This window comes from Rattus norvegicus, chromosome 9 (assembly GCF_036323735.1).
Source record: "Rattus norvegicus strain BN/NHsdMcwi chromosome 9, GRCr8, whole genome shotgun sequence".
In the NCBI taxonomy this organism is placed as follows: domain Eukaryota; kingdom Metazoa; phylum Chordata; class Mammalia; order Rodentia; family Muridae; genus Rattus; species Rattus norvegicus.
In genome coordinates, this window is record NC_086027.1 from 64,751,902 (window position 1) to 64,765,056 (window position 13,155).

The following is a 13,155-nucleotide window of genomic DNA, read 5'->3' on the forward strand; positions in this document are numbered from 1 at the left end:
ATGAGTCTATGGGAGCCATACCTAAACACAGATACTACAAAATACATTTAGTACAACCTCAAAAGTTTCCATAATCTCTAGCAGTCTCAACAAAAAATCCAAAGTTCAAAGTCTCTTTTGAGAATCATCTAATCACTTAACTGTAATCCCTAAAACAGGGCAGAAAACCAGCTAGGCAAATTCCCAACTCTGCATCTCCATGTCTGAATTCAAAGCAGTCTTTTTTTATCTCCAACTCTTTTAACCTTTGTTGACTGCAACAAACTTCTTTCTCCTGAGCTGGTTCTATTCCCTGTTAGCAGTTTTCCTTAGCAGATATCCCACAGCTCTGGCATCGTAAACATCTTGGAGTCTCTAAGGCAATTTCAACAATACAGTTTCTTGTTCCAGTGTCTGTGGGATTCACACATGATCTTCTGGGCTTCTCCAATGGGCTTGGTTCACATCTCCAGACCTGCCCTCTGTAGCACTCTAGGCTCTGGTTGTCTCCATTCTGATGATTCTACTGTTTTTGGTGATCATCTCATGGTTCTGGCATCTCCAATGCACTGGAGTCTCTCATAGGCTCTCTTCATGGTGCTAAGCCTCAAATCCTTTGCATGACACCTTCAGTCCTGGGCCATCAACTACAACTGAAACTGTAACTTCACAAATGGTCTTTCATGGTCTCTTACAGTGCAAAGCCTCAGCTGCTCTCCTTGACCCCCTTATACCTTCAAAGCTAGTACCATGCAGGTTTCTTACCCATTATCAAATCCAGTTACAGCATGCAGTACAACCTTGGGTATCTCTGGAACACAGCTTCTTTGTGCTCTCAGAAAACACTTCCCAAATTTCACCTAAGTGATGCTGGTCTCTTAATCACTGCTAAATTTTTTAGCTCCAGCTAACCAGCATCAATTTCCCCAGTAGTCCCTTTTATTATTGACTCTAAAGCCAAAGCCACGTGACTGAAGCTGCCAAGTTCTGCTGCTTGCTGGGCCTGGAACATGGACCCCTTCTTCTATTCACATCCCACCCCTACTGTCTTAGTACCTACATAAGGGATCTGGCTATGCTAAAAGTAAGTTCCTTACACCTGTGAAATAGCTATCTCAGAAATCAGTGTCTAATATGCATTGATATGGCCAGGAGAAACCCAGGAAGCAAGGATCTTGAAAGTACTGGATTAGAAAAAAAAACAGAAGATAACTCAACAGGAGGGTTTATGTTGACAAGGGGAGTCTCTCACGGCACTGCTTTCTCATAGAGGACTTAGACCTACTCCTAATCATCTGTTCTCTAGCTGGCTTGCTGAAGTACAGAGAGAGAGAGAGAGAGAGAGAGAGAGAGAGAGAGAGAGAGAGAGAGAGAGAGAGAGAGAGATACAGGTACAGTTAATGCCAGATATGCCTGGGTGGGACACATGTGTCAGGGAATGTCCTGATTTCTACAAATAGACTGAAGAACTCTACTGCAGTCTCATCACCAAGACTTCAATAAAACTTTCATTTGATATGAGATTCCTGCTGCTGTTGGGGGACTGGAGGCTTTAAGTTAGCACCTCTATAAGGCTAAACCATAGTTAGTTCTAGAGTCTAGTCCAAAAGAGACTCCCAGAATAGAAAAGGTATCCTTTAGTAATCCTGGCTCAGGCAGGGTACCTGAGCTGTAGAAAAGGGCTAACTTTTCTCTTGATATCTGACATGGCTTCCAGTAGTTAAAGATAGATAGAACAGGTTAGAGAGGGTTCCTTGGAACATGTCAGACTCTTTGAAACCCAGATTAGGATAAGAAATTTGTGAATGCAGGTAGCTGAGTAGTAGTACTCAAACCTGCAGGCCCCAAGATTGTGCAAACAGCAAATCTTAATGCTATTTGTCAAGGTGGAAGAGTTAACATGCAAACAAAAAGTTTGCTGGAGTCAAGAGTGAGACTTACTCTATACCACTGATTCTCAACTGGTGGGTCATGACCCCTTTGGGGGTTGAACAACCCTTTCACAGGGTTACAAAGCCTAACACCTTTGGAAAACACAGATATTTACATTATGATTCATAACAGTAGCAAAATTACAGTTATGAAGTAGCAACAAGAATAATTTTATGGTTGGGGTCACCACAGCATGAGGAACTGTATTAAAGGGTTGCAGCAGTCAGAAGGTTGAGAACTACTTGATTTAATGGGATTAAAATTTAGGCAACCTACTGATTTTTCTCAGTTTGCTTTTCTTGGTTTGCGATCACACAGTCTCTCACAATGCCACTCTTCCTCATGGCATTCCTCTGGAGGCTTCCCTTGCCCTGAGATTGACCAGGTAAATACACGAAGATGGGCCTTTTGTCTACAAAGTATTCTACTTAGCTCATGTGGTTGCAGGAAATGTCACAGAATCTTTAGATTCATTCCCATGGCAACAGGCAACTATCACCAGGGACACCACCAATTTTTCTCTGTATGAAGGGCTTCACTACATATGAGAGGCAGAGCTATTTTCTTGACTAATATTTATTTTGGGATACATTGTGCTGCACTGTGACTGCTGAGATGACATTTGCTTCGTGCTTTGGAGAGGGGAAGGCAATCAGTGCCTCTTCACCAAGCAAACAGACCATGGACTATACTAAGGCACTTTGCAAGGCAGAATCATGGGGACTTTTTATAAGACTAGGATGGGATAGCTCAAGAGATAGAGAAAAACTAGTTTGGTATTGGTATTTGGAAATAATCACATGTACACAAATGTGTATATGTAAATTCACAAACATTAGACAATGACATCAACAGCAAAGTAGAATAGGTAGACATAGCCATGGTATAAGAAATAGCCCTTCTGAATACTTAGCAGTGAAGTGAAAGCTTTGCTCTTAGCCATCTTGATGGTGGACTTTGTTGTGGAGATGATGATGGCAATCAGGTGAGTCCTTTCTTCCAAGTGTCTCTGCTGTTGTGGAGATTAGCAAGAGTTACTGTTCCTGGCATGGCTGTTTTCTTGTGGCTGAACCTTCATTCATTTCCTGTGATGGGACTTGAGGGCCTAAATATAATCTAGTGAAAGGAGCATGTTCAGTGAAACGGAGTGAAATATTGAAGGCTACACAAGAGAGATACTTTAAAACAAGTACCCATGCTAACCATCCCAAGAGACCTCTCTGGGTGGGATTAAGATTTGGAAAGATCTCTGCAGTGGCTATTCCTGGTTGTCAACTTGATTATATCTGGAATGAACTACAAACCAAAATTGGAAGGCTCACCCAGGATTCTGATCTTGAGGCTAGGAGATACAAATTTCTGACCTGGATCTTGACAAGGAGATCTTGAAGGCATAGTGGCCATGAATCCCCAACTAAGGCAAGAAGATCTCTCAGTTCAAGGTCATCTGGGACAAAGCAAATCCTGGTGTAGTGGTACACACCTTTAATCTGGGACACACCTTCTTTATAGAGTTAGAAAGAGCAATTCACAAATTCATTTGGAATAACAAAAAACACAGGATAGCAAAAACTATCCTCAGCAATAAAAGAACTTCCGGGGGAATCACTATCCCTGACCTCAAGCAGTATTACAGAGCAATAGTGATAAACAAAACAAAACAAAACAAACAAACAAACAAACAACAACAACAGCAACAACAAAAAACCCTGCATGGTATTGGTACAGAGACGGACAGGTAGATCAATGGGATAGAATTGAAGACCCAGAAATGAACCTACACATCTATGGTCACTTGATCTTTGACAAAGGAGCTAAAACCATCCAGTGGAAAAAAGATAGCATTTTCAACAAATGGTGCTGGTTCAACTGGAGGTCAGCATGTAGAAGAATGCAAATTGATCAATTCTTATTGCCCTGGTCAAAGCTAAAGTCCAAGTGGATCAAAGACCTCCACATCCAACCAGATACACTCAAACTAATAAAAGAAAAAGTCAGGAAGAGTCTCGAACACATGGGCACTGGGGAAATTTTCCTGAACAAAACACCAATGGCATATGCTGTAAGATCAAGAATAAACAAATGGTACCTCATAAAATTTCAAAGCTTCTGTAAGGCAAAGGATACTCTTATTAGGACAAAACAGCAACCAACAGATTGGGGAAAGATTTTTATCAATCCTACAGCTGATAGAGGGCTAATATCCAATATATTCAAAGAACACACGAAGTTAGACTCCAGAGAATCAAATAATCCTATTAAAAATGGGCTACAGAGCTAAACAAAGAAGGGCTGAGAAGCACATAAAGAAATGTTCAGCATCTTTAGTCATCAGGGAAATGTAAATCAAAACAACCCTGAGATTCCACCTCATAGCAGTCAGAGTGGTTAAGATAAAAAACTTGGGTGACAGCAGATGCTGGTGAAGATGTGGAGAAAGAGGAACACTCCTCCATTGTTGGTGGGATTGCAAGCTGATACAACAACTCTGGAAATCAGTCTGGAGGTTCCTCAGAAAATTGGACATAGTACTACCTGAGGACCCAGCTATACTACTCCTGGGTGTATAGCCAAAAGATGCTCCAACATATAACAAGGACACATGTTCCACTATGTTCATAGCAGCCTTATTTATAATAGCCAGAAGCTGGAAAGAATCCAGATGCCCTTCAACAGAGGAATGGATACAGAAAATGTGGTACATCTACACAATGGAGTACTACTCAACTATCAAAAACAATGACTTTATGAAATTCATAGGCAAATGGATGGAACTAGAAAATATCATCCTGAGTGAGGTAACCCAATCACAAACAAACACACATGGTATGCAGATAAGTAGATATTAGTCCAAAAGCTCGGTGTACTGGCTAGTTGTGTGTGTTAACTTGACACAAGCTGAAGTTATCACAGAGAAAGGAGCTTCATTTGAGAAAATGCCTCCACGAGACCCAGCTGTAAGGCATTTTCTCAACTAGTGATCAAGGTGGGAGGACCCAGCCCACTGTGGGTGGTGCTGTCCCTGGACTGGTAGTCTTGGGTTCCATAAGAGAGCAAGCTGAGCAAGTTAGAGGAAGCAAGCCAGTAAGTAACATCTCTCCATGGCCTCTGCATCAGTTCCTGCGTCCTGATCTGCTTGAGCTCCAGTCCTGACTTCCTTTGGTGATGAACAGCAGTGTGGAAGTGTAAGCTGAGTAAACCCTTTCCTCCCCAACTTGCTTCTTGGTCATGATGTTTGTGCAGGATAGAAACCCTGACTCAGACAGTTAATTACCCAAGATACACTCCTTATACCACATGAAACTCAAGAAGAAGGATGACAAAAGTGCAGATAATTCAGTCCTTTTTCTTTTTTTTTTTTCGGGGCTGGGGATCGAACCCAGGACCTTGCGCTTCCTAGGCAAGTGCTCTACCACTGAGCTAAATCCCCAACCCCAATTCAGTCCTTCTTAAAAGGGAGAAAAAACAATATTCATAGGAGGAGATATGGAGACAAAGTTTGGAGTAGAGACTGAAGGAACGGCCATTCAGAGCTTGTCCCACCTGGGGGTGAGCCACCAAATCTAGACAATATTGATGAAGCCAAGAAGTATATGCTGACAGGAGCCTGATATAGATGTCTCCTGAGAGGCTGTGCCAGAGCATGACACAGAGGCGAATGCTCACAGCTAACCAATGAACTGAGCATGGAGTCCCATTGGAGGAATTAGAGAAAGGACTGAAGGAGCTGAAGGGGTTTGCAACCCCATAAGAACAATCATATCAACCAACTAGAGCTCCCAGGAACTAAACCACCATCTGAAGAGTACACATGGACAGACCCATGGCTCCATCTGCGTTTGTAGCAGAGAATGGCCTTGTTGGGCACCAAAGGGAGGAGAAGCCCTTGGACTCCCCAGTGTAGGGGAATGTCAGGGCAGGGAGGCAGGAAGGGGTGGATGGGTTGGTGGAGGACACCCTCAGAGAAGGAGGAGGAGAGGGGATGGAATAGGGAGGTTACGGATGGGAAACTGGGAAAGGGGCTAACATTTGAAATAGAAAAACAAAACAAAAAGAAGGAAGGAAGGAAAGAAAGAAAGGAAGGAAGGAAGGAAGGAAAGAAAGGAAGGAAGGAAGGAAGGAAGGAAGGAAGGAAGGAAGGAAGAAAGAAAGAAAGAAAGAAAGAAAGAAAGAAAGAAAGAAAGAAAGAGCATTCTTCCAGGAGATTGCTGCTCAGACTGCCCACCTCACATATCTACTATTTCTAGGTGGACAGAAATTGGGCGTGGGGACACTGTTGAAGTGCATTCATCATAGTCTTTGTTCAGCGATCGGTGTGACCCATCAGTGAGAAACGACTGCCCCTGTATTTTGTGTGATGCAGTAGATTATGAGAAATTATAACAGAGCAGCCACTGGGGGAACCCTGGAAGACATGGGTGCAGTTCTCTTTCTGCCTCATGCTGGGATGTCAGAGCACTGTTCAGGAAGGCGAAACACAGAGGCACTAGGCTATGTTCCTTTCTTGCCACCACAGTGTCTGGGCTCGTGGGAACTGGGATGAGCTGCTCAGGGGAGAAGAAATGCAGCCTGAGATGGGAGTCCCAGCCCATGATTCTCCAGGTGAGAAACAGTGGGGGCTGGGTGAAGGCTGTGATACTCAAATTCCTGGGCATCCAGATACCACTGGGAACTGGGAGGAGAATGCCCCCCACTCCCACCCCCTTGCAGGCCTGAGAGAAGATGAACCCAGGGCAAGGAAATCCAGCTTAGCTCATGGTAAGTGCCCGGAGTTCAGCGTTAGGGGCAGCTCACTTTAACAAAGTCTTCTCCTCATGGTGGTCCTTGATGAAGGAGACAGTCTTTGCTTCTCCAAATTTTGTTTTGTTTTGTTTTGTTTTGTTTTCATGTTAGAAAGGGATGCATAGGACTTACTCAGGGTGAACCAGAGATTAAATACCTTTTGCAGGAAGGAATCACCAGGAAGGGAAGCTTATTGGTTAAACCCTTGGGGCCATCTAGATACCTCATTAGCGTGGAGAACTCTGGGTTTCTATGCTACATGACCAGTTGTTATGATCCTCTTAGCAGATAGCAGGAATGTCGTGATCGTGTGCTCCAGGACAGAATCCTGGTCAGAAGTAGATTCAAATGCCTATCATTCTCCATTATGAGAATTCCCAGGGATTCTTCAGTCTTCTTAACCTTACCAGTTTTTCTGTCTGGTGACACAGTTCCACTTGCCCCACACATGGGTAGATATCTAGAAGTTCTAAAGCATTCTGTAGGGGAAAGGGAAAGAACCACAGAAATCTTTCTCCTTCAGGCACCTGGTCACGTAAACAGTAGGACAGCAAGGATCTCCCTCCTTATTGCTCAACAGAAAGTAATGTCTATTTGGTCTTTTCAGCCACTCAGGTTCACCCTGAGTAAGTCCTATGCCTCCTTTCCCACCACATATAGGCAGTTTGGACAAATAAAATTATTTTTGGAAGCCTAAAGAAAAAGCCACAGGTTCCCTATTGAAGGATTTGATTCTGGTGTGTGAGTTCAGCTGCAGGTGAAGCGGAGGAATTTATGGGAGGACCACCTTGTGTGTCAGCTAGCAAAGTTCTCTGTAAAATGAACTAAGCCAGAATGGAGTGTCACATTTCATAGTTCTGGGAAGTGTTTTCCACAAAGGATGGCTCTGGGCCACCTTGACAGGAAATAAAAGCCATGTTTCCAGGGACAGAAGAGGAGATCTGTTGCTATGTTCAGGTAGAAGGGCTGTTTCTTAGAGAAAGGTGTTTGCTAGATGTCAGAGCAGTAGAATTGCCTTAGCTAATTGGAAACAGTGAGTCTGACATGAGACTGAGAGTCCAACAGACCTATGAACTCAGTAAGGCACAATCTCACTATTGTGTAAGTGTTGTATAGAGATCCAGTGTCTTATGCACGCTCTCGAAGACCTCAGATGTGTACCAGTTTTGCCAGGATCCTGTGGCCCTTCTCCACCTTCCAACTGGAGACAGCTGGATGTCTGTACGTCATGATCTATTTTCTCAAAACGTCTTGTTTATCCTTAAGATAATCATGGTTTATGAATGAGTTGTTGACAAGTCAGGCAAGTATGGTGCTTATGTATAGCCGTCAGAGCGCTATCAAGTCACTTGAGGTTAAGGACATGCCCTGTGTGTATCATTGTCACCAGGGTGTTTCTTCTTGGTCTGTTACCTGCTCTGTTATGTCGCCTTGGAGTATTCCCTACACTTCCCTGTACCTACACATAACTACATGTTGACATTTGCCTGGATTAGCATTCTATTTAAAAATCTCTGTAGAACCTGAGCTAACCCAAATTACTCCACTTATGACTATGGCCTCCATTCCAGCAGTGCAACTTTCCCATCGTTCATTAAAGACTGCATTAAGATTCAGAGCTGCTGGCAAATATATCCTTTTCCCAATTAAAATGTTTTCAGGGAAGGTGTCATTCAGGGGACAATTGCTTTGGGGGGACCTCAGAAATCTTTCAGAAGGTTTAATATAAAGGGAGGCTGGGGGCATTTCACAGCTGTGTTGCTTCTTCGTTTCCCGCTGTATCAGAATGTGTAGACATGAAAAAGTAACGGACTCACAGGTGCTTGTGTGCGAGGTCTCACCTGGCTTTTTATGCCAATGATGAGGATTTGATACAGGTCCTCATACTTGCCCAAGGAGTATTCATACCCGCTGAGCCTCCTACCAGGCCCCCGCCAGTTTTTATAGCTGATTTACACATTAATAAAGGGTTAGCACTACCAAGGCCTAATCGAAGGTATAGGAAACACAGCCTTTATTCCAGGTCTTACTCTTTTCCCTATGGCCACTACCCCCTCAGTGGAGTTTAAACACTGAAGTAAGAAGAAAATCATGGACAGAAAATACTGTCGTCGATATGGAAGTGAGAGACGGAAGGTTCACGCTCATGGACATACCTAACAGAGGCTACATTCTGAGCTCTCCCAACACCGAGACATTGCCACTGGTGACAGTGTGACCTGAGACTCCCTGAAGACTTCTAAGCAACCTAGACATGCTGCTTCTGTCAACAGATAGGACATTGTCCTTTAAAAAAAAAATCCAACAATCCAAGCATACATACTGAAAGAAGTGTGTGTAATTGAGGGCTAGTAATGCCCCACGATTTGACAGTCCTACAGGAGGAGAGAACATATGTTAGAAAGGGGATGGTGGATGGATAGGTGGGAACGGACAAAGGGAAAGACAGCTCCTGCTACCAAGGGTAAATGCCCTGGGAATCCAGGGAGGAGACCATAAGGACGGAAAATGCCAAAGGCCACCCGTGGTGCCAATTTTTACCATGAAGTCGATTGTCAGAACTATTTACACTGTTCCCTGACTCCATACATGAAACTTCTACAAGTGTGCCTTCATTAAAGGCAAGGCACATTTAATTTACATGGGCGGGCGTTTGGAACACTCTGAATTCTGATTCATTATTTTTTCCCACACCCTGCAAACACTATTAGGGCGCAAAACGTCCTCTCTGCGTTAAGCAAAGCATCTGCCTATGACTCATCTTTGAGGAAACTGACTTGGCTTCCGGAGTCACCCATTTCTATTCTGGATCCTGCAGCATATGAACCTCTTGCTCTTGATATTTGACAAGATCCTACTACAGCAGCAATGGCTCCTTGAGATTCTCCTGTTAATCACAGCCCTGGCAGCCCACGCTCCTCCTGCTGTGTCTGCCAACAGCTAGTGTAAGAAGTTCCTAGCACCATAAATAGAACCCTCAGCCCCATGCTGGCTTGTTCTCTTCAGTCCTTTGCTTTCTCCTTTACACCTGTCTGCTTTCCCACAACCAGACAGCAACACCTGTCATTGACATGCAGTCCTTGCTCTTTCTGAGTGTGGTATGCGGTTTCTTCCTGGTAGGTCCAGCATGCAGTCTTTCTCTCCCTTCCCTTCCCTTCCCTTCCCTTCCCTTCCCTTCCCTTCCCTTCCCTTCCCTTCCCTTCCCTTCCCTTCCCTTCCCTTCCCTTCCCTTCCCTTCCCTTCCTTTCCCTTCCTTTCCCTTCCCTTCCCTTCCCTTCCTTCTCCCTCCCTCCCTCCCTCCCTCCTTGCCTCCCTCCCTTCCCCCTTTCTTCCTTTCTTTCTTTCTTTCTTTCTTTCTTTCTTTCTTTCTTTCTTTCTTTCTTTCTTTCTTTCTTTCTTTCTTTCTTTCTTTCTTTCAACTAGCTGCCTCTGAAAGCTATCACTAAACCTCATCCCCACAGGAGGTGAAAAGGCACTCAATCCTTGGGCAGTTCATATGGGTACAGAAGAGAAATGAGGGAAGCAGGTCTGTTTCTAATTGGGGTGTAGAGGGCCGCAATAACATTCGCCACCACTAGATGGCACTGGCTTCCACTGCGCCCCACGTGGAAGGCCGAGCTAGACAAGATGGCGCCGGCCTTCGCCACGCCAGCCGACTCCCTTTCAGGAAGTTAACTGTGTGCGCATGTGCAAGAGTGCCTTCGTGCCAGGTCTTTGCTCACTCCGGGGCGTGCCTTATGAGATCATGGGTAAGCGACCAATCAGGTGTGGATGCGCCACGCTAGGGTGTATATAGCCGCGCCATGTTGGCGCGGTGGGGCTCTCTCCTTAAGGTATTAATAAAGTTTGGTCACAGCGAGGATTCCTATGTCCACGTGTGTTTTCTTGCTGGCGAGAAGGAGCGCGAGGGACATTGGGGGACCCCATTTCTTTTATTTTTTGTTAGAGCAGCTGCCTTTTAAAATTATTATTTATTTTTATTTCATGTGCATTGGTGTTTGCCTAAATGAATGCCTGCATAAGAGTGTCAGATCCCTTGGGCTGGGATTATAGGCAGTTGCAAGCTGCCATGTGGGTGCTGAGAATCAAACCCAGGTCTTCTGGAAGAGCATCCAGTGCTCTTAACCCCTAAGCCATCTCTCCAGCACCTCTATTTATTTTCTTATGTTTTTCATTTAGTATCCAAGAGGCCATTGTTTAAAGTTGGCATCCTGATTCTTTTGGTCTGTGAATTTTAATGACCAATGAGCATGATATTATTATTTTAAGTCACCTTGACTGCACATGGTCCAGGTGATGGGCAGGACAGCACCTAGCCTTTTAGGGGTAATTCTCAGATGTAAGGGATAATTAGCAGCTCCACAGCCTTCCTTAGGCTCTGATATCTAGCAACAGAATGTGGCAGGTGGACACACTAACAGCCATCATGACACTTCTGAATTCCCTCCAAGGTGACTTGACTTTGCTGGCCTTTGACCACAGTCTGATTATCCCTCTGTCCAATTATGTCCCTGTCACTCTCCTTTCATAGGTAGGCCCTTAATAAGCATCATGTATCCAACTCCATCTCAGTATTTGCTTTCACAGCACTTGACCTAAAGCAGTGACAGACACTATTATTTGAAAGACCGATGCTTCTCTGGATCCTTAAAATAAAAAATAGAGTTGCTGAGGCTTCCCTTGGGAGATCTGAGAGACTGAGAAGGCAAACGGCAAGCACTGACTGCCCATTCCTGGAGTTGCCTGTGGCTCTGGTTCTGATTGCTGTAAGAATTCTGGGAAGGGAGGTTTTACCTAAGCAAGCTCAGAGCACCTGGGATTAAAGACTGAAGGCCCAGCTTCCACTGCCCTGGCTCTTCAGGATTTAGTTCCTTCCTGCTATGAAAGGGGAAAGTAGAGTCCTATGGAGGATTATGGGTAATGAGCTCGTGACACTTTGGATTTAAATGGCTTTATTGTTATATAGTTGATGTGCAACGAGCTATACACCTAAAGTTTGCTGAATCCAATACCACAGTCACAATAATGAGCAGATATAGTATCACTCAGCCCCTTTCTTCTTGTGACTTTTCCCCTGCTGTACCGCCCATTCCCGGGCAACATCTGATTTGCTCTTCGTCACTACGGATTATTTTCCATTTGCTATAACTTTATGTAACAGGAGACACTCAGTATGGACTGTTTCTGTTAGCCTTATTTAACTCTGTGTATGGAGTTTGATTCACTTAGGCTGTGGTGCTCACTATTCAATCTTTTATTGTGACTGCCTAAAAACCCTCGCATGGATTCACCAATGAATATTTATGTTTAGGACTTTGTATGAGTACCTGTGCATATTCTCACTGGCTACACCACTGAAGAAAATGTCTGTCACCCACCAAAATAACAATGAATTATTTGCACGTAAATTCTAAAGGATGGGCCCCGTGAATCCCTCTCCTTTCCATGAGACGATACTGACAGTCCCAGTCTCATGGAGATCATGTCCAGATAATCACAGCTTCTGTTGAGTTCAAGACCACAACAACCCCATCCCTCTCTTCAGCTTCTGAATTCTTCTCACCCTTTCTGTGTGCGGAGCTCTCTAAATCTTGGATGCTACAGCTGTTACAGATGCCTCATGTGTGGCTTGGCATTTGAGAGTAATGTATTCTCTGTACTTTGCACAGTTATCCTGCAGGCACTGTTGACCACTGCAAAACGTAGTTTTCTGGCCAAAGTTGAGAACACCACTGTTATCACAGTTATTTGTCATTTGTGAGAATAAAACATTTACTTCGACTTATTTAGAATTATCTAAATGTCTAAACAATTATTTAGAAGACAATTTGATAGGCATATTTTATCCACTTAACAAAATGACAGCTGTAGCTTCTTTACCAAGGGGCTATGACCTGACCTTCCTGGCTCTGACTTTTAACCAGACATGAATTACCTCCCATTGAGTGGGCATTAAATCTAACTGGAAAGTGTTTAGTTACCCTTATGTGGTGGTTTGAATATGCAGGGTCCAGGGAGTGGCACTATTAGGAGGTGTGGCCTTGTTGGAGGAAGTGTGTCACTGTCGGTGTAGGCAATGAGACCCTCATAACGACCTGGGAGCCAGTGTTCTCCTAGCAGCTTTCAGATGAAGGTGTAGAACCCTCAACTCCTCCTGCACCTTCCTGCCTGGATGCTGCCATGCTCATTCCTGCCTTAATGATAACGAACCTCTGAACCTGTAAGCCAGCCACAATTCAACGTTGTCCTTACAACAGTTGCCTTGGTCATGGTGTCTGTTCGCAGCAGTAAAATCCTAATTAAGACATCTTATAACAGCCTTAACTGAGCACTATTGCACTAGTGGGCTGTTCCTGTCTGACCAGTTGGTATTTTACACTCAGAATCCACAGCTAACTAAGGCTGCTGATGACAGTGCTTCCCAGCCACTGGTCTAGCTTATCCTGTCAATATGAGGGCTAG